This window comes from Triturus cristatus, chromosome 5_1 (assembly GCF_964204655.1).
Source record: "Triturus cristatus chromosome 5_1, aTriCri1.1, whole genome shotgun sequence".
Taxonomy (NCBI): domain Eukaryota; kingdom Metazoa; phylum Chordata; class Amphibia; order Caudata; family Salamandridae; genus Triturus; species Triturus cristatus.
In genome coordinates this window covers 878,484,017-878,509,762 of record NC_140587.1, presented here as the reverse complement: position 1 = coordinate 878,509,762, position 25,746 = coordinate 878,484,017, and positions in this window count along the sequence as shown.

Here is a 25,746-nt window from a genome sequence, read left to right as displayed (position 1 = left end):
GTGTGAGATTAAGTGTGTTAAAAATAAGTAGTGGAGATCCTAGATAACCAGTTTTAATAAGAACGGTCCCACTCTTAATTAAAAACAAAAACATGCGTAATCATCCAGTGAGGGTGTCTGAGTTACGCTCAAGTGGTCAACATGTTTCTTGCAATGGTCAACTAGACCGCAATTCTTTAGGACCAGAGGAGTACACACACTTATTGGTGGTGGCAGCAACTAATACTTACCACCGGTACAGCACCCTAATAAGTGGTTACTTAAAAATTAGTGATGCCTGTGAAAGAAAAGGTAAAAGGACAAACATACAAATCATAAAGATAAATTTGCTGTAAAACACTGTAAAGTCAAAACGCCTCATAAACTGCACCCAAACAAAGTGTCATGCAGTATCAGTGATGCGTAGGTACATAGCATGATACGGAGTGTTAAACAAAACTTCTTAGTGACTAGATTGACCTATTAGTTAGGTCAGGCAAGGGCTGTTGCAGAACCGATATCTTAAAAATATGCCAAAATGTGTAAAAACTTGAAGAAAGAAACAACTCACCCTGGAGTTCAGGGCGTCTCGTTCCAGCGAGCAGGCGCTAAACAATTACACTGAATAGTACAGTGTTCTGTGGACACAAAAGCACCCGTACATGGGGTGTATTTAAGCAATGTCATGTATGTACAATCAAGGTTTCTACATCGTCATTTGAGGATGGCACTGTTACATGGTGTAAATTCTAAAAAAGATAATCGTTTGCATCTCGAAGGGAGATCATGGTATACCACAGATAACTTGAGGTTATAAAAAGCTATCTTGGCTACCTTCGAATATCATAGTGATTATGTATACAAACTGCCCTCAGTTGAGGATCAAGTGAAACAGGACCGAGTCTCTGGAGCTCCTCTAACGATCGTGTGTTTAAAGCAGCCCTCGTATAGAAGACAAACCAGGGGTCTCCAGAGCTCATCCTGGGGAAATGGTCAATACTCACAGCCGTCCTTGATGTGGAGAGACTCGGAACCTATCTTCCGTCCGCGCCAGCTCGATGGACACCCCTGGATAATGGCGGGGAGAAGACATAGCTAGCGCGAGCCAATCTATGAGGAGAGCTCATCGTTACACGTCAACCGGTTGCGTGTGTGGACGGTAGAGCTACTCTGATAGGCTCCCCTGTGTCTGATGGATTTCGAGTCGACGTATTCTTGACGTTCCGTGCTAGAGACGTCAGCCAATTGGTGGTAGTGTATTAGGTTTTGTCTCCTAGTAACGGTAACTACGCAACATGAATGTAGTTACGGAACTCACGGATCTGGCTGTTTAACAGTGTAAAGTAATCCGGAATAGAACTTATTAGCAGTGTAAGCCAAGGAGTCAAAAGGATTAAAGAAAATCTACAAACTGCAGGCAAAGGACCCCAGCGTTATCTGTGTAAACCCAGTTCACAGGTAACGTGAACGAATATATGTACACGGCCATCGCGGAAATCAAGAGTGATTATCACGTGATACACGTCATATCAGGTAATGTGAATATACAACTAGATCCAGATATTCACGTGCTAGCCGTCGGCTATATCGAAAAAACGGACAAAAAAGTCCCTATGTTAGGGAAAGACAGTCAGTGATGTTAGACCAATTCAGGTGTATAAAGCCCGTCTAAGATTAATCGTGTGTGAGCTGAAGAAGATTCAAAAGTGTGGTCAAATGTTCAATAGGCTAGACCACGGGATGTCTTCATTCAACCCTACCAGGTGTGAGGAAAGTCTCATAACCCACCTTTGTTCAATGGAGAACAATTTAGCATTGCTAATGGTCTTAAAGGATTGAAGGACTGTCCACTGAAAGGAGTTGGGGGAGTGTTTTTTGTCAAGAAAATGTTTTGTCATTTTTGTGTTATCTCTGTTACACCGAAAGTTGCTCCGATGCTCAATAATTCTGGTTTTTATTGGTCTCGTGGTCATCCCTATATAGGGGAGATTACAAGGGCATCGGATCAGATAAATGCAATTATGGGTGTTGCAATTGGTGTGTGTTCTGTTTTGCCAAACAAACCCATTAGGAAAATCAATATTTTTCGTGACTTTGGTGAGAGGGCATACTACACAGGAGCCACAAGGATAATGGCCCGTAACAGGAGGAAGGTTCCATAGGGTGGTCTGTCTGATGTTTATGGGTAGTTTAGGTCTAGTGTGTATAAGCCTGTCCTTCAGATTGGTAGTACGTTTGAACGCAAACCGTGGGGTGGTCAATGAAAGGACCCCGGTATTAAGGATGTTCCAATGTTTTTTAATGGTGTTTCTAAGTAGTGCCGAATTCGGCGTGTAAGACGAAACACAAGTGAGGCAGTCTTCATCGGTGTGTACCCTTGGTTCAAGTAACACTTCCCTATTGTTGTTGCGGGCACGTTTGAGTGAATTCTTAACATCACGACTCTGGTAACCCCGTTGCAGGAGATTATTAGTCAGAACCGAAGATTCCTTGATGAAGTCAGGTAGTGAACTACAATTCCTCCTGATACGGAGGAACTGGCCGAACGGGAGGTTTTGCTTAAGAGCTAAAGGGTGGTAGCTCTTAAAATGTAGTAGACTATTCCTGTCAGTGGACTTACGATGGATAGTAGTGCTCATAGTCTGGTCTTTCAGTAGGATTAAGAGGTCCAGAAAGGGGATTTGTTTATCAGAAATAGTGTGAGTAAACCGTAGGTAAGGGTTTAAGGTATTAACCCAATTGCAAAAATCCTCACAGTGGACTTGGTCACCTTTCCACAGAACCAGAATATCATCAATGAATCTCTTCCACAGAAGGATGTTAGATCTGTAGGGATTTGATTCGTGGTGGATGGCTCTCTCTTCGAAAGCTGCCATGTAGATACAGGCCACACTCGGGGCAAAGGTGCTGCCCATCGATGTGCCCTGTATTTGATGGTATAATTGGCCCTCGTATTCGAAAAAGTTTTCCGTGAGAGCTAGAGACGCACATTCTAGGACAAAGGGACGGGGTGTAGCTGACACCCAATCCAGTTCACTAAAAACATCCTCAATCACCTCAAGAGTGGCCCTCTGTGGAATATTGGTGTAGAGGGCCTCAACATCCAGGGTGATGAGGTAATCCACTTGACCCTGGTGTTGAGAACCCTCTAAAAGTCTGAGAATATCCATGGTATCCCTAAGAAAAGAGGGAGTTTTTTGGACCACAGGTTTAAGAAAGTGATCAACAAATTGTGAAAGTGGTTCGAGAAGCGATCCAATCCCGGAGACAATGGGCCGGCCAGGAGGCGGGTTTATCCCCTTGTGTATTTTTGGGAGACAGTAGAAATATGGAGTTTTTGGTTCAGTAGTCACCAGAAATGGTAACAGTGCCATCCTCAAATGACGATGTAGAAACCTTGATTGTACATACATGACATTGCTTAAATACACCCCATGTACGGATGCTTTTGTGTCCACAGAACACTGTACTATTCAGTGTAATTGTTTAGCGCCTGCTCGCTAGAACGAGACGCCCTGAACTCCAGGGTGAGTTGTTTCTTTCTTCAAGTTTTTACACATTTTGGCATATTTTTAAGATATCGGTTCTGCAACAGCCCTTGCCTGACCTAACTAATAGGTCAATCTAGTCACTAAGAAGTTTTGTTTAACACTCCGTATCATGCTATGTACCTACACATCACTGATACTGCATGACACTTTGTTTGGGTGCAGTTTATGAGGCGTTTTGACTTTACAGTGTTTTACAGCAAATTTATCTTTATGATTTGTATGTTTGTCCTTTTACCTTTTCTTTCACAGGCATCACTAATTTTTAAGTAACCACTTATTAGGGTGCTGTACCGGTGGTAAGTATTAGTTGCTGCCACCACCAATAAGTGTGTGTACTCCTCTGGTCCTGAAGAATTGCGGTCTAGTTGACCATTGCAAGAAACATGTTGACCACTTGAGCGTAACTCAGACACCCTCACTGGATGATTACGCATGTTTTTGTTTTTAATTAAGAGTGGGACCGTTCTTATTAAAACTGGTTATCTAGGATCTCCACTACTTATTTTTAACACACTTAATCTCACACGCACTTCACTACAGGGCCCTCACTTGCACTCACCAACCGGCAAAGAATGGAATAAAGATCTCCACTAAAAGGCGCCTTGCAGGTCGCCGATCGGGGATTGCAGCGCCGCCCCGATTCGGAGCAGACCTGATGATGATACTTGACATCTGGGCCACCTGCTGACGATACATGACAGCGAGTCTGCCGGATGTGTGAGGGTCTTTTTCCTTAGGGAGGAACCACCTCCTGACTCGTACAAATTTCATAACCCTTGACAGCCTCTGTAGGAACAGCATACTTTTCTTTATTTAGATTTAAACTGTGTGAATGCCTGTATCATTCTGTCAGTTGGTGTGTAAGCAGCTGCATGGATTGGTGAGTAGCTACATGAGTGTCTATGTGGGTTATTGATTTACTGTCTGAGTATCTGTATGGGTGCCTGAGTGTCTGTGTGGGTGGGTGGTGGGTGTGTGACTCTGTGCATAGATATGTGAGTGGGTGATTCACTGGGTGTATGGATTCAAGAGTGCATCTGTGAAGGGCTGTGTGGGTGAGTGTGTGTATGTATGGGTGTGTTGGTGAGTGAATGGATTTCACAGTGGTACATGTGTGAGTAACTACATATGTGAAATGCAGTATATGTGAGTGTTGGAGTGTATAAATGACTATATGTGAGAGTGAGTGATTGTGAGAGTGGCTGTATGGTTGAGTGTGTGCTTGTACCAGTGATTGTATAAGAGAGTGACTATATGTTAGTATATGTATGAATAGGTGAGGTGGTGTGTGTATAACTGTATAGGTGAGTAAATGGGAGTGTGATTGATTCTTTGCATGATTGACTAGGTGTGTGAGTAACTCTAAGGATGAGTGGCATGTGTGAGTATCTGTATAAGTGTATGAGTGTATATGATAGTGCTGTATTGATGAGTCACTGAATGTACGAGTGACTATATGGGTGAATGAGTAGATCTGTGTGTAGACCTAGGATTCAGTGAGTGGGTGTGTAGTAACTGGTATTGCTGTGTCAATGGTTTCGAAAATGGTAGTCTATTTTAGAGTGGGTGTATCAAAGGTTATACTAGGGTGTAAGGAGGTGCATCAGATTATCATGTGGATGATGTCATAAGTGATGTCATCAGTGATGTCAATTGAGATGCCATCAGTGATGTCACTGACTATGTCATGAATGATGCAATATGTGACTTCATCAGCAGTGCATTGCGGGGGCGCAAGTTATACCTAGCTCAACTAACTATAATGTCCAAACCTCTCTGGTTTTCTATGAGTGAAATGTCCAACTAACTATAACGTCCCTGAAACCTGTGTTTTTTTCAGTGAATTTCTATGTTTTTTTAAAATGCTTATTTCTAACTATAACGTCCCTGAAACCTATGTTTTTTTCAGTGAATTTATATATGTATGTTGCCAAGAAACCCCTAGGGAAGATCCAGCCCACCTCACCTGATGGTTGAGAAAGAAAGACCCAGTCTATGCTTCAAGGATGACACCCCGCAAAGAATGTCAGACCGCTGTGTGTCAAAGATTCAGCATGCAGGACCCCATGTCAGCTTGAAAGGAATTCTCTTCTCATTTTTAGGGGGGGTGAGGGTCTTTTATACAAGAGTGGTTACTCCAGGGTTTCTTCTAGTATCAATATGTTTGGAAAACAATCATAAATGTTTTGGAAATAATCATGCACAGCTGACTGTTGGCTAAGGATAAAAAAAGTAGCGACCCTTGTAGTGAATATTTATACCATGCCTGATGACATGTTTATGTACGTCGATACAGGGATTATGATAGAATACTGAGAGCCTGGTGTCAAAGAGAGAGGAGAAAGCTACTAGGTAAAAGGTCACCTGTTTAGAATCATCATTGTTGTGTGGATGGCAAAACTTTTGTAAAATGAGGTATACATGACAGGACTATCCTAGAAGATGTGATACCACACACATTGCTGTATTGACTGACTCAATCCCATGTGGTCTAAACATAGATGGAGGGTGTGTAGCCACCTCTCGTAAAACAGACCTGTTGGACACTTCAAAAATATTGACTCAGGAACATACCAAGAACCCTAACACATAGCTTATGGTACTCCGTTCCAGCAGTCTCGTGGTTGCCCTTTACATATCCTAGTGTCTGTCCACACATCAACACGTCTGCTCCTTGATGCACATCAACAAAAAGCAGATCCATTAAATGAGTGTGTGCAAGGATCCTGCAGTTCACCTGTTTACAAGTACTTTGTGCTATATCTAGCAGGTAATCTTCCATCATGGGTCCAGGGTGACAGGTTTTGTTCTAGCCAGTAGGAGTAATGCCACCAGTAGATGAGCAGTGTAATGAGCTGTATCCTTCCAACACACTGCGGACCTGCATGTGGTCCTTTCCACATTGTATAACAATTGGAAAAACTCCCTGCAAATCTGAGATTATTTCCCCAGAATAAGACAGTAGGTATATGAGGCCATGATTTAGGCATTTATTTGCTTTTCCATGTGTAGACTGATGACATGTGCCGCATGTACTTCTACCTATACGGTCAGTACTGGGGTAATATTCCTTATATCCTGTCAGGACCTTGCCATGTGGACAACTACACTAGCAATGTGCACCAGACAGGCAGTCTGAACATGAACCATCCAATCCCATGGTCAAACAGAGTTGTTTACCTAGTTCCTTACATCCCCCACTGCATCTTTGTAAATCTCCCTCTGTCATCCCATCTGACATATTGTTGTACTCTGAGGGATGCTCATTTACCCCAGAGGACGGATAACAGTTACCATGTCTCAGAATCATTGTGGCCTAAGTGGTGCAATGAAGTAAATGATTCCTAATAACAATGTACTTACACCCTCAATGCAACACAAGTTGATATGCCATCTGTCCGCTGCGATTATTGCAGGCTAAATCAGTCAAATGATAATCCTAATGCCCAGGGGGCAATTCAAAGGGGTATATATCAATAGCACCTGCTGACTCTGAAGTACAGGTGAGGTCCAGGGGACCCACTTCAGCTCTCTGCATGGAGTGTGGGCCCCTGTTCTGAGAGCCCATTACTGGGTCCGAGTGTAGGGGTTACCATCCATGTATGTTGCAGGGGGTCCACCTCACGTGTAGTCGTGCCACCGGCTGCACATGGTTTTTGGGCATATAAAAGAAATTGCACATGTATGTATTTGTAAACAAGACCTAAATTAACATGCAAGCCTGTACAGGACAGTCATGTTTAATGTTGAAATAACCTGCACAGAGGACATGTAGGGAGCTTCAAGATGAAAACTCACCAATCATGTTGACCGTCTGATGTGCGCTGCATTGTTCAATATACATATAGAGTTGGGTACACCCCTGCCAATGTTATAACTTTCAGATGGTGGTCTTTCAATATTGGATGTTGATTTCACCATCAAAGGCATGCACACTTGCAACATGCAGCCAGGAATGATGTTTAGCACCTGCTCAGCACTATATGCTCCAGTGACATGGTTGGTCAGATATTGTCCTTAAATACTTCCATATGGCATATCTGTCCATTATTGATCCATATCTAGTTTGCCACGTGCTACGTGTCCAATGTGCTGAACATACCAGATATTTGTGATGTCATTGTACTGTGCTTCATATGCACACAGTCTATCTGTTCAATATTCACAAATCAATGTATCATGTTTTTGTCCTGCACCATACAACCAGTGCGAAGAGGACTCCTTCAGGCATCTCAATTCTACCAATGAGTGTCAATAGAATGTGTTTGTAGCTCAGTAAGGATTGTGTGTGATCTATGACATTTATAACAATGTGCTATGAATGGGGTAGCATCCTTCACCTATAACCAGTTTACAGTACTTGTTATTTCAACAATAAAGTAGTACACAGTGGCATTTTCAATAGATAATGATAACTGCCAATGTGCATGTAGTGGCAATGTATGTGGGCCCACAAGATTGATGGCTCATCATCCGCTGTGATGTTTGGCCGGTTAAGGGTTTGATGGGTATGACACATGTACGATCACCAGCCATATTATCTACAGATGGTCAAAAGCTGAATTGTCTTACACCCATACCATGGCACAAACGTGAACAAATATTGGTAACAAATGTTACAGCAAAAGTGCTTGAGACAGGCAGAGCTTGTCCAGACAAGGTGTGCTTTCCTATGTCGATATTTGAGCATGAGACTGGTACGGGTGCAATGCAACACATATCCCGCACAGCATTAACAATTGTCACCATTGCATTGTCATGGTATAAAATGCACAGTGAACATCTTTCCCAAAATACTACTTCTACTATTGTTGTTTAGCATCATACTACACTCTTACATGCATAGTATGTTTATATTCATTATCAAAATTAATACAGTGTTGAAGAACATAGGCATGATCAGACATTCATGGTGTTCAACAACTAAAATGTTTTAGGATCCATTCATGTACCAGTAGTTATGTGTGTAGCCAAACTTCAGTATCTGAGAAACTTGTGTTACCAGGAGCAGGCTATGCATAACAAACATTCCTTCCATGATAGATGCTGTGTATTTATTTGTTAGGGGCAAAGTTCTCTCTCATCATTGATTAGTATAATCTTAGTCTACTCAATATCAATAATATGTGACATGGGGTGACAGAGGAACAAATGTAAAGATGCAATGGGGGATGTAAGGATCTAAGTGAAAAACTATTTGATGATGGGATTGGATGGTTCATTTTCAGATTACCTCAAAATATCTGCTCCTTCCTGTTTAAAAATGTGTCATTTTTATAATGCATCGATACAGAATTAGCCAATGTGGGACTAACGCACAAGGCAAGCTAATGCACACTGCATTGTTTTTGATGCATTCTCGTTGATGCATGGTGTGGTGTTAGACCAACCTAACACCTGTGATTGTCAGGCAGACATCAGTTAGTGACTAAAATAGCTATCACTTACTGTGGAATGTTGTGGTACAGACATATCTGCTGTCTGGGCTTTATTTCTAGAACCATATGTGTAGCACATGTGCAATACACTTGACCAAAAGTGTTTGCAAAATCAGTTTGAATATAGTTAGACTAGACAAGTATGATGAATCACAAATGCCACTATGTATCGCAATTCACTGCATCACATTATTCTGCACAAGAGAGGGGTTCCTGGAGCTATGAATGTGGGTGAATGTGAATACACAAATGATCATATGTGCATGTAATGACATATGACACCGCACAAATATGCAATGCATCAGTGAGTGCTACCTTGACAGAAGTAATATTACATGTAGTTAGACCTTGACTTCCTATATTTACTTTGATTTTCTTTGAGTCCTGTGAGAAGCAGCACACATAAATTAGAACTTCCAGCATTCTTTGGATTACAGAAAGAAACACAATCACATCACTTTGATTCCTGCATGTAACAGTTCCATCCTTGCCTCATGGGGCTCATCTGCTTGCATTGGGCCTAGGTAACCAATTCAGCACTAGCACAGGTCAAGAGTCAAAACTTTTAAGTGTTATGTTGGATACCGTGCTAATCTTGCTATGTGCTTGCAAACATTGCTGTGGCATAGAGAAACTGTTCTGCACTGTGTGACCATGCCCATTATACATCTCTGTTTACACTAACAGGACATCCTGTAAACCTTGCTGTGTTTGACATATGTAAGAGGGCAACATACATCATGAAGTGCATGACACACACTCAGTCACTGCACACTGATTGGTAGTACACTCTCTTTGAACTGTGGCAGAGAGTCTGTAGCTGAACACACTGTAGTGAAACTACACTCTTCACATCTCAGTATCCTTCAGGTGTTCAAAAGTTTGCATATTACCTATCCAATTTCATAATGCTCTAGCCATTTATGCACTGCACAATGTAATCTGATCATGTTGTATTTTAAAGTCTGTTTTGGTTATTGCATTGCTGAGCAATACATAGTAAATGAGTCTTATATCGACTGTACCATGATGAGTTATATGCGACATTGTAGCCAGGAAATAGTTTACGTGAGCTTTGTTTAGTGATTCTCCACACATGCATGTATGCCTTTTTTCCAAGTGACTGTTTCTACATGTTTACATGACAGTGGGCCTTTGCCCATGGTAACAGTCACTAATTTTCTCTGATGGTATCTGCAACAACATGAATTCTTGCAAAATGCCATTAATCAGCATGTGAAAGAATTGGTGAGACACACTGCAATGTGAGGTAATTCTCAGTTATGGTAGTTTGTGCTTTGTATTCCTAACTTCATCGAGTACCCTCTGTGCTACACTTTTCAGTTGAACAACATGGCAAGAGTGCTAATTGTGCAGCCCTTCACTGCTTAAGTGCAAGGGGAGAGTAATGATCAATTTTAATCTTTAAATACGGTACAGCTGGCCTGTCCATTTCATGCAGTACACTGCTTCACTTAAAAGTTGTGTATGTGTGCAAATGATAGATGTGAGGCAAACATATTTCACACAGTAATTTGCAAAACATATTAATTATACAGTTGTCCACAGGTTTATAAATGTCTCTTCAAGTTATCTGTGTAACTGCTAATGTTGAGTAAGGCCTGATACAACGCACACTTCTGCATCCTGACTTTCATACTTTGCCAGTTACTTACTGTGATGGGGATAGGCGGCCAGATGTACGACGACTGCATTTTGTGACTAGCAAATTGCGTTGCTTTGCGGCTCGCAATTTGCGAGTCACAAAACGCAATGTACAACAGTGTCTCAGATACTGTCTGCTATTCCTAATGTGGTCACATATTGCATTCCTCATCAATATTCATGCAGGCAAGCGCAATTTGTGACCCCATTCAGAATGGCTAGCACTCCCAGGGATGGTCAGCAGACCACCATGTCTGGGACTGCTTTTTAAATATGGCAGTTTTTTAAAAAAAATACAGCCCGTTTTCTGAATGCAATTAAAAAACAAAAATGAAACTTTTCAGTTTCATTTTTTAAGGGCAGACAGTGGTCCCTGGGACCATTGCCTACTCTTGAATAATCTTTACGCACACACTCCCAAAGGGAAAGGGGTCCCCCGGGGACCCCATCCCGTTTGCGAGTGGTTTACCACCTACTTGAAGTAGGTGGTAAACTGCAAGTGTTTTGCGACTGCAAATCCGGTCGCAAAACAACAATGCATGGCATGGTGACTCGCAATTAGGAAGTGACGCCCCTTCCTAATAGTGAGAGTAGCAAATGCTATTTTGCGAGTCAGTGACTCACAAAATAGCGTTGGTACATGCCTGGAACCTTTTTTACGGTCGCAAACAGGTTGATCTCCCATTTGTGGTGGCTCTTAGAGATGTTCCTGATCACTCAATGATAGGTGCACTCACTGCATGTGTAAAGTGACAGTTTATTGATCTGTTATTTGTTTATTTGGTGCTCCCTAGGTAGGGTGTGACATTGCCAACATGTGTGACACTCACGCATCCATATTTCAATGTTGAGGCACAGCTTTAGTTTGTGGCCTACTGACATTGGGACAGCCATTTCATTGATCACTTCCTCTACCATGTGATTTTGATGCAAACAATTAGTGCAGTGCATACTTGTGACATGGATTAGTAGGCTATTTCTTGTCAGCATTCAACTTAAATGTTTTGCCAACTGATTTGTCATGGTGCACTTTAATTGACACATATGTATTCCAATGTGGGCCATCTTTATGTGGGTCAGACTGATGTTGATGAAAGTAGCTGTCTAGTCAAAAGTTATACACAAGACATAGATTCTTTAAAAGTATGTGTATGGGTGCAACTTATAGGGGAATGTGTTCTTCTATGCATTCGTTTTCGACTCATTGCTGGCGCTATTGTATATTGTGATTGTTAATCTGAGTACACTGTTGTGTCTTGTCCAGCTTGGAATTTATTCTATGTGGATGACTGATGTATGACATGTTTGGCTGCATTGTGTTTGACTATGTAAGTTTCTGTATTGTAGATTCATATACTTTAGATTTGCGCTGCTTAGTCCACAGAATAGGTGAGCCATCTTACTTGTTACATCAGTTAATTTGGAGGTCAAGCTACATGTATGTATGTGTGTACGTAGGCTGTTAGCTTTGCTGTAACATATGTTTTTATATTTTTGAATGTTGATGTCAAAATGTTACCCAGTATTGTCAGTTACACGTCTGTGACCTACACTGGCATGGGATGCCACACATGGCCTTTCCACATACGTCTTCCTGTGTTGCTCAAATAACTTTGATCAAAATAGATTTATGCTGCTGTGTATGACACACTTGCTCATTTACAAAGTACTTGTTCTCACACTGCTGACCTCATTCACCTTTGATTGATAATAATAGTTGGTATGCCATAGAAGAGACACTGATCTTAGACTTATCTCCTGTGTTGCCTTAGTACTCATGTTGACTTGTCTGTCCTGCCACATGGTTTCATTAGTGATTCATTATTTAGTCCAGTTGATATGGTTCCATCCATCAACACAGAGCGAATTGATACATTGCTACTCACTGGCGTTTTGTCACTACTGCCATTGATCAATTGGCAAGTGCATGACAATGTGGGAAATCATTGTCTACACGTTGCAGTATGTTGTTCCCACTATGTGCACATAACACTGTGGCCTACATAACTGGAAATTGGCTCTGTGCAGTGCAGCAAGTCACCTATCTGCACTACACTGCATCACTGAAAAAGGCAGTAGTGCACACAAATTTAGCCATACCACACTTTGCTCACATTTCAGACTACAGTGGCACACAATTTACTGCCTAACACTTACACAGGAACCCTTCTACCATGGTACAATGGTGGCTGTATTGGCGCTAGACAGTTGACAAGGGGCCAATGCAGAGAGAAAGGACAGGAATGCACTGTATAGCCTTAATACGGTGCATTAATACCCTTTCACTTTGCTGCAGGACAGCACAGCAAGCTGCCTTGCTGTGCTGCCCTACACATAAATATCTAAAATTAGGGCCTCCGAGTGCTGATTGTCTATGTATGTGTGCAATAGAATGCTGCACACATAGGTACTGAGAATTACTGGATGACTTCAGTTGTTTATCCTTGTTTCACATCACCCGGGGAGACCATTGTGACATTTCAAACTTTCCCTGATATAGGATACATGCTATGCCTCATGAACCGTGGGAGTTGCATTAATACGCCACAACACAGTGATGGTACACTGCATTTTCTCTTAACATGTGTAACTTGGTGGGGGGCGTGGCCAGCGAACCATCATGGCGGACGCAAGTAGCTAGTGCTCCACCAGTGATCCCTATATTATCCTGCCAATTACCCAGCACCCATGAAATCCACGTCAGGGAAAGACAAGTTCAGATTGGCACTGTCCTGCGATCGCCAACGAGGGCCTACAGTGATCCAGGGGCCGCTCGTGGATGGAGATATATCGCCATGGAGCATCCTGTGGCCTAAATCACAGGGAGGCACACGTGGTGACATAGCGGCCGCTGGACGAATACTGCTGCTATTGCTGGCGGCATCGCTTACCTGGCTGGGGTACGCCCCCGGTTGAAAGACGTCTCAACACTAGAAGTAGTGGACACCTACCAGATGATGTCGGTTCCCCGGTCGGGGGAGCGCATCTGTGGGGTCCACCTATGCCTTCAGCTCCTCCCCACGCCAGGCCTAACGGAGTAGCACCTGCCTGGCTTGGTGACGCCCCGTGTAGTCAGCGGCCTGAACGGGCGATCTCAAATCCGGTGGCAACAACACACAGGACTCTGAGATGAGGCATCCAGTGATCTGTGACCTGTAGGGCCTGCCTGCACTGAGGCAGCGGCTGGCGGAGCCCTCAATCTGCAATCAATAAAATGGCCGCACTCTGAGCGGCGAGCAGCAAATGGCGGCGTCGACACCTGGGAGCCAGACGGTGCGTGTCAGCCCGTAAACAAGATTAGACTGAGTGCAGGCGGGGGCCCAATGACTTGCGGTGCGGCGCGCTCCCTGACGGGTGCTCTGAATGGAGGAGACTCAGCTGGTGTGAGTCTGTAGCTGTGAAGCGGAGGGGGGGCCTGGATGCCCTGGCGGGCTTTGGATGGATGATGCTACATGGTAGGCCGCAAGCAAGCGCAACAAGAACCCTGGGGCCTATATAGAAGAGCTGATCAGTGGAGGCCACTGTGCACCGCGTAATGGCAAAAAAGATTTGACTGCCCCAGTGAGCCCTGGATGGGTGCTGTTCACTTATAGGCTGCGTGGAGTGTGGTGGCATCTTGGAAGCCCACGTGGCCGAGACCACGAGGAGCAGCCACTGCGCACATCGCACACAGCACAGAACCAGATACTGCGGTGCTCGCCATTGATGACAGCTCCTACCCCCCCTTCAGAAACACCCTAGATTTGGTGAGGCCCTCTGGCCAAACATCGCGGCAATGGGGCTGTGGCGGCTGCCTGTAGCCCACTGGACACCGGTTTGAAGGTGGCTGCGCTCGAGCTGTGCAGGGGAGACTGGGAGGCCTCGCGTGTCTGATGTGGGCTATGCTATATTTAGAGCAGGCCACATGAACACACAATACGACCTTGGAGGCCCATGTGACGCGCTACGCAAAGTGCCCTTGTCATTAGTAGTGTGACCGGTGGGGAACCCGGAGAGGAGTGCCCTCTGAGGAACGCCTGGAGGTTGACATGGCCCGCCAGCTGGCTGAAATTGTGGCATAGCTCAGGAGACCAGACCACAACTGCCATTAAGGACACAGCCAGCCGTGACACAGACTAGGGACCCGCCCGACCTTCAGCCGCAAAACAACCCACGGCATCTAAGGAGAGGGACTGTGCCTGCACCCTTGCATGCTGATACACAGAAACACCCACGAAACCACGCAGTGGGCATCAGAGGTGCTGCTCTGGGACCTGAGAGCACTCACTGTAGGAGGCTTAGTACTGGATGCAAATGCAGGACCCCACTACAAGCCCTTATCACACTTGCAGCTGACACATACCGTCTGGGGGACAAAGAGATAACACTAGATTCACAAGGTGCATCTGAACATGCCCTGTGGCGCCCAGGATGACCTCTGCTAGATAACCCTCCTTACACTGAGACATTGACCAACATTCAGCCGTGCGTTTCAGCTCATGCAAGATGATACATGGGTATATTATCCATCCCCACACACGCGTATACCTAAGACCAATGATGCACAGGCTCAGGAAACACACGGCATACACACCAACTTGAATGATGGGTGGCGACATGCAGATATGTAGGGAATGTGCGCATGAAAGTCAAGTACACGACACACGCACCCCTACCAGTCACCGTACTGGACTAGTATCTGTCACTGTCAGACAAACGTTTGGACGGACACCCTTGAAGGGTTCGCCCCAACCTGTTACGAAGCTTAATGTTTAAACTGAAGTTTTGGTTATGTATGACCACTCTGAGACTCTCCATCTATACCACACACTCAACAGCTATCCACCTTGAAACCCCCCTAATAGGCATGCACATCAGTCATGACGTGCATTAACACACTCACGTGGAATATACGTGAAATGCACACACCCAAGCGTAGATATTCGGTCTTTGCCTACCTACAGCGCCACTCGGTTGGCATTGCCCTGTTTCAAGAGACACACATGCCACACACAGAACTGGAGAGGCTGGGCAGGCGATGGAGAGGCCAGGTTTTTGGCACTCCGTACTCGGCCCACGCGCGTGGCATGCTGATTTGGGTAAGGGCAGAAATTCCGTTTTGTGCAAGAGGAAGCCATTACTGATGCTGATGGCCGATTCATATTTGTCAGAGGACGCCTCAATGGTCAGCCAATGTTATTGGGCTCCATATACGCCCTCAATGTGGATCAGGCATCTTTCCTTGTGTGTCTCTCATAGAAGTTTGCTCCATGGGCCGGGCTCCCCTGGCTGATGGGAGGGGATTTTAATTCAGTGCTTAACACTGTCACGGATAGGTCGCTTACGCCGCTTAACAGAACTCCAGCTCTCACGGACTCGCTTGAGCACTGGACACTGGTGGACCTCTGGTACCTACTCGCACTATTTAGTGTTCTATGGACTGCATGTGCGCCTCAACAGGCTGATGGGCTCACCCTCACTACTCACGTTAATTTAAAAAACTGACTACCTAGGTCAGACCCACTCTGATCAAAACCCACTGTGGATGCAGCTCGGGTGGGAGGCTGACCATCCCCCAATACCGACGTGAAGCCTCCAGGCTAGTCAGCTGGAGGATCCAGAGTTCCGCTCATCGCTAGAGACAGCCACTCTCACATATTTTGAGGTCAACGAGGACACCGCGAGTAGCGCAGCAATAGAATGGGAAGCCTTTACGCAACGGTCAGGGGGCACTGTATGGGAGCCACATGGAATATCCGCAAACACCTATCCACCTCCCTTAAGAAAATAGAATCTCAGCTGTTGCAACAAGAGCAAGAAGGTGAGGGACACGGGAGAGACCCGTGCCTCCTGGAGCAGTTGCGAGCTGGACACGCTGATTTGTTAGAGTGTAGTGAGGACATGGGATTAACTGCAGGCATTGCTAAAGTTAGCGTAAGTTAGTATATGCTTGGCCGCCATTTTGCCGCTTTTGCACGCATTACTACATGGCTCTGTTCTCGTAAATGCTCTGCTTGCGCTTTTTCACATGAGAACTGTCTGCCTTTCACACATCTAGCTGTACACTGTGCTCCTCGTCTGCACAGCGTGTCCAAGGTCAAAAAATCAATGTATGCTGTTGATTCACTTTAGTCAGTCCCGCTCCCATAGACATAACATAGAACACAGCTGAACTACTGAAACTTGGGTGCTTTTAATATAGCATTGTATGCGTGAAGAGGCACTTGGAGAAAATCATTCCAATGAAGAAGAGCTGTGTTTGTCCGGAGATGTAAATCCTTGCATCTAAACTTGGAGGTATGGGGTTTCCCTAGACAAAGCCTAGAGGTCTTCTATAATTATAAAAAACTAGCTCTTAGCACGGGGAGGGTGGTAAGGCGCTGTAGTCCTGTTTCCACTGTCATTATAATATGGTTTCCCCGTTCGTGCTTTATGGAATTGTAACAAAGATGAATATATTGTTCTTATGCATTTTGCTGCTAGTGTTGGCTCGTGTACTGCATTACAGAGCACATTAGTTAAAATAAACATTTTAAACTATACAGTGTCTCTGTTTACTCACGTTGTAGACTAGTATAAGTGTATGAACTAAAAAGTGTTCTAGTTTCCGCGATTCCTGAGAGGGTCGGAGTGACATGTTCTAGGATGTCTAATCATTGGTAGCTTCGCTGTAGTACGGTAACAAATGAGACACCATAGCTAGTCGGATTGGGGTTCTGGGCACCGAGGTGGGTTTTTTGGTACACCACTACACACCGAGGTCCTGGTTTCCTGCACATAGTTCTGTGTATGTGCAGCATCCCTTCAACATGGCGCACCTAACGTTTGGTCTGGTACTTATTTACAAGGCCCTTTAGTAGTACTTGCACTTGTCAACAATACCCTCGCTTCTGTTTCCGGAAAACAGCTGTGACGGCATAACCTACCTATATTGATGTTTTTATAGGTTTGTTCAGGCTTGATACAATTAAATGTTTTTTTATTCTTTTGAATTACTACCCTATTGCGCTGCCACACATTAAATTGTTATTCTTTCGTAGTCCTTATGGCTGATGTCAATATTGCGGCACTTAGCGGCGCTCCGCTATGTCGTCATTTGACCGCATATGGAGTGCCTGACACGGGTATCGCACTTATTTTTGTGGTTGGAGCTGATCCAGCTTTCCACTTTGAGGTGTTTTATTCATGGGTAACCTTTCCTGCTGTGAATGAAGATGATAACTTGTTCCATGTATTCACTCACACTGCAACACCTAATGTATATCGACCTTATAGAACTCTTAAAGTTCCGATTATGGCATGGCAGCACAGTAATTGGCTTAATGGCGCCCTACCACATTCAGTGACTCCGGTCCGTTAAGGCCTTTTATCAATTCCAGGGGCCACTTGGCCAGTTTTGGCCAGGTACACACCACATCCACGTTATCTAGCAGTCCCAATAGACGACCTGCGTGTCTTGTACACCTCCGAAATCAAGGTGCATAGGGCTCTAGTACAATATGTCTCATGCAATTTCCAGGTGGGAGCACCTGGGGTTGCTGCACAACCAGCTGGACCTTGCAGACTGACTATCAGTCCTGTCATGGTTAATTCGATTATGGGCAAGAGTCCACAGAAAAGGGATGATTTACCTTACTTGCTTGCTGAAAAATTTGACCAGCTGGAAGCAGTATTTGCAAATACCACCCCTGTGGAAAAACACAGGATTTTAACAATTAGTTTGCAGCAAGACTTTCTACCCAAAGTAAGCGATTGTGAAAATTGGGGTAAAGTGTTCAAGGTGGGGTATGCAAAGTGTTTTGGCACACCTTCTATGACTGTGCTCTCCTCCGAGATTAAGCGTGTTCAAGATGTGCACGGACCAGAGGGGGCTTTGGAGTTGGGGATGAGGTTGGTTGGAGTTTTCGACGAAGTTGCTGATCTAATCCTTGCTAACGTCAAGGGAGATGCAGTTAACTTTCAAGTGTCTAATGCTTTGCTCCTTGTCCCAGAGGACAATAAGCCCCGCGAATTACTAACCATGGGTGGACAACTACGCTACGCTCGCGAAGTTTGTGTAGTTTGTGCTACTTCGCGCTACGCAAATTGCACGTAGCACAGTGCAAAATCGTGTAGCGTAGGGGGCATTTTTTGCTCACTCGCAGTCCTCAACGTCAAGTTGGTGACCGCGAGCGAGCAAAATGACATCCCAGCGAGACTTTTTCCGCGTTCGCGATCAGCAACATCAAGTTGCCGATCGCAAATGTGGAAAATAAACCTCCCGGTGAGATTCTCAATGCGGGAAGGTCAGGTTTCTCATTGCGAGTGGTCGCGTATGCTCGCGACCGCTCACGATGAGAAACTACCAGTCCGCGTTGAGAAAGCTGCCGCTCGAGTAATAATCTACTCGAGCATCAGAAAACGACAGCTCGCACTGTGAGAGATGCCGTTTTCAATGATTTCACAGTGCGGACAAGCATCCGGCACTGTGCAATCATCGCTAACAGCGCACTACACAGTTCGCGTAGTGCTACGCGTATCTCGCAAAGTGCACTTCGCATAGCTACGCATAGCGCTACTACGCGAACTACGCCCAGGGTTACGAATTACCCAAAATTATTGCAGATGCTTATAAAACCATTTGACACAATAGTTTGGGTGTTAAGCCTTTTGCTAGAATACCAGCACAACAGCAAACACAGACGGCGCAGTCTAATAAAGATGACCATCCTATCTTTCCTAAAAAGAATTGGAAAAATAAAAAGCAGGGGAGGTAACAACAGAAACAAGGGTCGCGTGTAGCATCACTGGTACCCAAGACTTCTGAGTGCACTTATGATTTGCGCGACCGCACGAGAATTAGGTCTCCTGACAGGTTTCAGGTTCCTGATCAGCGTTCTCCTCGTTCTTCACAGGAAACATCAGGCTCACAGGCCGATGGCGGGGAACGCCATGAGCGCGGCGGCAGAGGTCGAGGTGCCACGCAAGGTCGTGAGCAACCTCATCAGACTGATGGAAAAGGGAAGAAAGACGATTTTCCTTGTCAGCCCCACAGTTTCAGAAAAAGAAAGTTGCAGCTTTAACAGCGAGATATGCCACAGACGGTGAGGACCCGGCTCCAGAACCTAATATGGGCAGTAACGCTGCTAGACAGCGCAGCGGAAGTTACCATAGTGCGGCAAGCACTGCGTCCATTTCTGGAGGTGACAGCAACTGAAACGTTCATCACAGTTGAAACGGCTGACACCCGAGTGGCACCCCTGACAGATTATATGATATTGTTCTTCTGATTGAAGGTGATATACAGCATGTGATTAAAGGGATTTTTGGGGAAAATCTGACTTCTTATGACATTTTGTTGGCAGAGGCACATTGGCCCGCATTTTATTCTGGCCGCTCCGAAGCTTGAGGAGTTTATACTCCCAAGTTTCTCACACAATGTCTCCAAGGAGCAAGCAAAGACTTTTGCAGAAGAGTGTGCTTTGGTGCTTGCACCGGCTCTATACTGTACTGCGGTGAGCTGGGATAAAGATAAACACCCGCATGAGATACCATTACGGTCTATGCCACAGCCACAACCCCAGCAACCCCTCCAGTGGGAAGCGAAAGCTCCGGTTTCTGAGATTCTTGATCAATTTGAGTATCAAGGAGTGATTGAGACATGTGTGTCACAGATGAATAACCTTCTTTTTACTGTAACCAAACGTGATGGGTCGTACTGCTTAGTTTTTGTTTACCGGCATTTGAACTCTCATTGTCGCACCTTTGCAGTTCAGAATACCCATAGTTCTGCTCTAGGAGACAGTCTTGTACGTAAAAGATATAAAACTATGCTTGATATTTCCAACAGCTTTTTCAGTCATAATCTGTCCCCTGAAAGCAGTCAATGGGCCGCTTTTACCGCCGGGGGAAAACAAAAACAATTCTGGCATTTGGCCATGGGCTATAAAAACAGCCTGGGTGTATTCGCCGCCCGTGTCGTCTCTTTGTTAGAAGGCATTGACCCTGATGCGTACTCGTACATTGATGATATTTATCTCACAGATGACGAATTATGGCCGCATTTTTGTTGCGTTGTCCGGATCATAGTTTTGTTTGCGGACTATGGCTATAAATTGAACTTTGCAAAATCACACATTGCAGAGTACACAGTGTTGTTCTTGGGCTACGAGATCAATAATGAAGGTAGAGGCTTAGCACCTCACTTCTTGGAGAAATGAGCACGTTTGTGTCCTCCTACAACCCTGAAAAAACTACAGTCTGTGCTGGGATTTTTGAATTTTAGTCGAACTTACATTCCCAAATATGCTCAGCGTATAAAACCATTGTATGCTTTGATACAACCTAAATGTTCTAAAGTCTGCTGGCTTCCGGAACATTCAGCTATCCTACAATCTTTTCAGTCTGATCTTCTTGAATCTAAATACTTGTTGACACGTGGTACCCACGCAAACCTGGTGATACATATCGTGCCAGGCGCGGTGGGTTTCACCTACTTGACATTTAATGAAGGTGACACAGTGCTAACGCTTACAAATCACATTTGTACACTTCAGCTGAACTGCGGTTTTCCACTGTTGAAAAAGTCTTGACAGCTGTCTAGATGGCAATCCTAAATGAATGCGCTCTGACGCAGGAGAAACGCATTTTGGTTGTGACACCATATCCTGCACTTGAAGCTGTGATGAAAGCAAGTGTACCAAACTCAAAGGTTTTGCATCCATGTTGGATACAATGGGCTACTTCCTTGACATCTCAGGATGTCACCTTTTTCTTCGACTCCTCACTGCAAACACAGGAGTTTTTACAGTATGAATATGTTCATCCTCCTCCTCTGTCAATGCATCCGTTAGAGAAGTACCATTGTATCATTTACACTGACGATTCAGCACAACTGGCGACCGGGTCAAAGCATTCCTATTCTGCAGCATGCGCTATTGTGGCAGGTGCCATAGTGAACAGGGAGTTCAAGTCCAGTGTTGTACACACCCAGGCACTAGGTGACTGTACCGCCAAATTAGCAGAGCTGCACGCTCTGGTGCTTGCACTAGAGTTTGCAGATCCGAATGTGACTACTTTAATTGTAAGTGAATCTTACTACTGTGTTCAGTCTTTCAATGACAACTTATTCTTTTGGTCTCAAAATGACCATCGTGATTCGAAAGGCAGCGCAATTAAGCATAAAATTCCTTGGGTTCGAGTCACAGTTCTTAAAGAACGTCTGCCTCTCACACATGTGATTCATACTCTTGGCCACCAACGCATAGGAGTACACGCATTAGGCAATAGTTTGGCTGATTAAGCAGCTAAATCGACAGAAGCCACGTGTTCGGTTGCAGCAGTTACAAGGTCCATGAATAAGATTGATAATGACATCTTAGCAGCAATAGCTGCTACAGAGAAGGTTGGCAATTACCCACAGGGTTTCCCTTCAAAATACTCTAATCAATGAAGTCCCGATAAGGTTCCTTATGTGAGAATTCGTGACGTTGGTGACACGTTGACTCCCAACGCAGACCGCAGACCTTCTCTGATAACAGCCGCACGCGAAGGCATGGCTTCGGCGTATGCTGACGTGTCAGTGACTGTTTCTATTTTGCAGCAGCGTTACCGGTGGCATGGTTTATATAAACAAACCCGTAATTATGTGCTTTCTTGTGACATTTGTCAGCAGATTAAACCATCTACGGTAACCCGCCCACCACAAACGCAGCTGTGCATTTCTAATAAACCTTTTGGATGTGTTTATATGAATCACTGAGGTCCATTTTCTTCAGATACTGCCTATAAATTCATCTTAGTTGCAGTTGATTCATGCACATGTTTTCTTTGGGTATGGCCACAATGCAGTGCTGACGCACAAACTGTCATCAGGGATTTGCATGTCTTTGAGGGAATTTCATTCAGACCAGGGTCCTGCCTTTGCCTCTAAGGCATACAAGGATGCCATGAGGTCTTTGGGGGTGCAGTTCAAATTTTTGTCTCCATACAGGCCTGAGGGCAACTCAGTTGTGGAGTGAATGAACCGCGACTTAAAGCAATCCTTGACAGCTAGAGTCATGGGTACTGGCAGGAACTGGTTCGCCCATTTGCATAGCGTACAACGTGCACTTAATAATCTCCCTAGAAGATCTCTGGGTGGGCAGGCCCCATACAAAATGCTCTGTGGCATGAAAATGTTTGTGCCAGACCTTGATGGTCTAGACATGGCGGTGGCTGCCGCATCCTTTGACGTAGATAATCATTCTGCTTTATTACAGGACCTACAAGAGACCTGAGACAGTTTTGCAAAGGAACATTTGCCCTCTGCCACTAATGCAGCACTGCAGATTCCGGTAGTCGGCTGGCTGCCCAAAGTCAGAGACCTGGTCCGAGAGAAGGTGGAGAACAAGAAAGAGTTTGGCCTCTCTTATCGTGCACCTTTCCCTGTGCTTGTCGTGAAGGGAACTTGTACAGTGATTTTATCACCACTTCCTGGTCGCAAAGAAAACAGATGCATCTCAGTGGACAATGTCAAGCTACAACGTCTGGCCGATCCTGAATAGTATAACACCAGCGTCTACTTGTCCAGCAATATCCAGAAATCCGGTGTTGGGCGCTTCTGACAACATGCAGCGTGACACTGCCATATTGATGGACTCTGTTACTAATCCCATGCTAAACTCCCCTGCTTGCAGTCATAATGAAGAAACTGAATATGCTTATCCCACTACTGATTCATTGCCTGGTTTTCAACTCGATACCCTTAACCAGTCCCGTTTTTCTTTTCACTCGACCTCCACATCATCTTTAGCCCCTACCAAATTCTCTATTTTTGTCACCTGGTTTAAACAGACTTATTTGGTTCCGCCTTGGACATACATCTGGTTGGTGCTCATCGCCATTTTTCCGTTCATGTCAATTGGATTTGTGACATATTTTTTCCTTCTAGTAAAACTGGTTGATGGAACTTTGGCTCTGCACTCTTGTTCTCACTTCATGAAAAGAGACCAGACCTTTGTCAACATCTCCGCCTGGCCAGTTGCGGATGGAATAGTTTGGGATGAAGTGGAGTTCCAAATTCATGGCCCTACAGAGATAGACAGACAGACAGACAAAACCACTCTATTCGATTAATTAAAATCATAAAAGTACAATGCATACAACACACATAAAAATGTAGTACACTAGATACAAATGGGCAGTAAAAAAGATAAATAATGTACCAAATGTACTTCGTGTGTCAATAGGTGATATAGTGAAACATAACATACTGTCTGATGATTGGGATGTACAAGCCATACAATCTTTGTTTTCAGATTTGAAGTATTATGCTGCATTTGATGCGGAAGATTTGTATGCGGAAGATTTGTATTTGATTACTGCAAATTATACTGATTTGTTTTACTACCAGCATTATGGACATCACTACCTGCATAAAAACTAATACATTTAGAAATGTTTTTAATTACACACAGTGAGAACATTGCCCGACTCTGTTGGAAGGCAGCTCAAAAACGCTTTTGAAAAAATTTACATATTTTACAGATTTTGATCAATCAAAACCAGAGTCATTCTATTTTAGATTGAATGCTTTGTCCAGCCCTAAGGTGATGCTCACCCACACTAAATTATTGTATTCCAAATCCTTTATTGATAAATTGGCGGTGGGTGGCTATGACCTGTGGAAAGCCAAAGTAGATCTTAAATCTGTTTGGGGTTCTAGATCCTAGCAGGTGAGGGGTACAGAAGCTTTACATCTCGTGTGCCTCATCCCAACTCAGATTTTGTTTTTAAATGATTTGGTCTATCAGACTACTTTTTTTGGATTGGCTACTTCGAAACAAATGAATGCCCCTACGATTCCTTCTCTGACTACATATCAGAACTGGAGCAGTCATACCAATTATTCCATAGAAGACTTGCAATCATGGTTTACAAATGATACCTTTAATATTTCAAGTCTAGACCCCCTAGGTTGGTTGGTTTGGCAGAACAGTTCAGATGCTTGCCAACTCCGTTTCCATGACAAGGCTTCTGGCTACACACAGGATAGGGCTGATCCACGTTTTTCTACCTCCCATTCGATTACCACCTATTCAGTGGGAAAGCTATGTCAAAGTTTGTTACAACATTCAACACTATCGTCTGTAAAACAACATTTGTCATTATTATCAGGTGACATTTATTTGACTGATTTCATAAAAGGGCCTGCTGGTCCTAGATCAACAAGATTTATTTACGCAGATTACAATTAAATCTCGAAGCTGTCTCAAATTGAAGCTGCTTCACGTTTAAGGGCAATAGACCAGGCTAATCTAGAAAAGCTCCTTGCAGTTGTTGTTAATAGTATTAACCCACTTTCTTCCCGCATTTACACATTGGATAATATTGTTTCATCTGTTGTTGATATTGTACAGGATGATGTGTCTGTTGTGTATCATGGTCAAAATCAATTGCATTCAGTTATGCAGTTTGCATGGACTTTGTAAACTTTGAAGATGGGGAAAGTTCCATGGAATGATTTGAATGCATCATCTTTATTTTTGCCTTTTAACTTGACAGACAAACAGCAGTCTATGTCTATGAAAGATGCTACAAACAGTCTTTTACATATTGAAAAGTTAGATCCTTTACCATTCTCTGTGGCCGAAACGGACTCTGCTGTCTGGCTCATCCATGGGGTAATAACCCTGCCGTTTTCTTTGTTTAAATTTAGCTCATGCATGAATCCTTATCCACTAGGCCGCTTTGAACCCTTAGGCAGTGTATTCCTTTATGAGGTGTCATCGTTACCATTCACATACAGATGCCTACGGGATGACAAAGAGGTTTTCCTTACTGGGGAATCATGCTATTCATCAATAGGTCATTCTCGAGTTTGCAAAAATATACAGTTGCATGGAGCTTGTAACCTTACGGCCCCAAATCTTGCATGTGTTTTGAAGGGTAATCCAGTGCCAGCTATTACACCTACTTTCACTCTGCTTGCAAATGGTAGTTATCTGCTTTTAAATGATGAGGAAGTCTTAAGTTTGTCTTAAGTTTGTCTTAAGTCTGTCTTAAGTCTGTCTTAAGCCTGTCTTAAGTCTGTCCTACTACTTTTGGTATTCACAGAAGGCATTTAGTAGTAGTAAAGTTAGGATTTTGTCTTAAGTTTGACTTAAGACTGACTA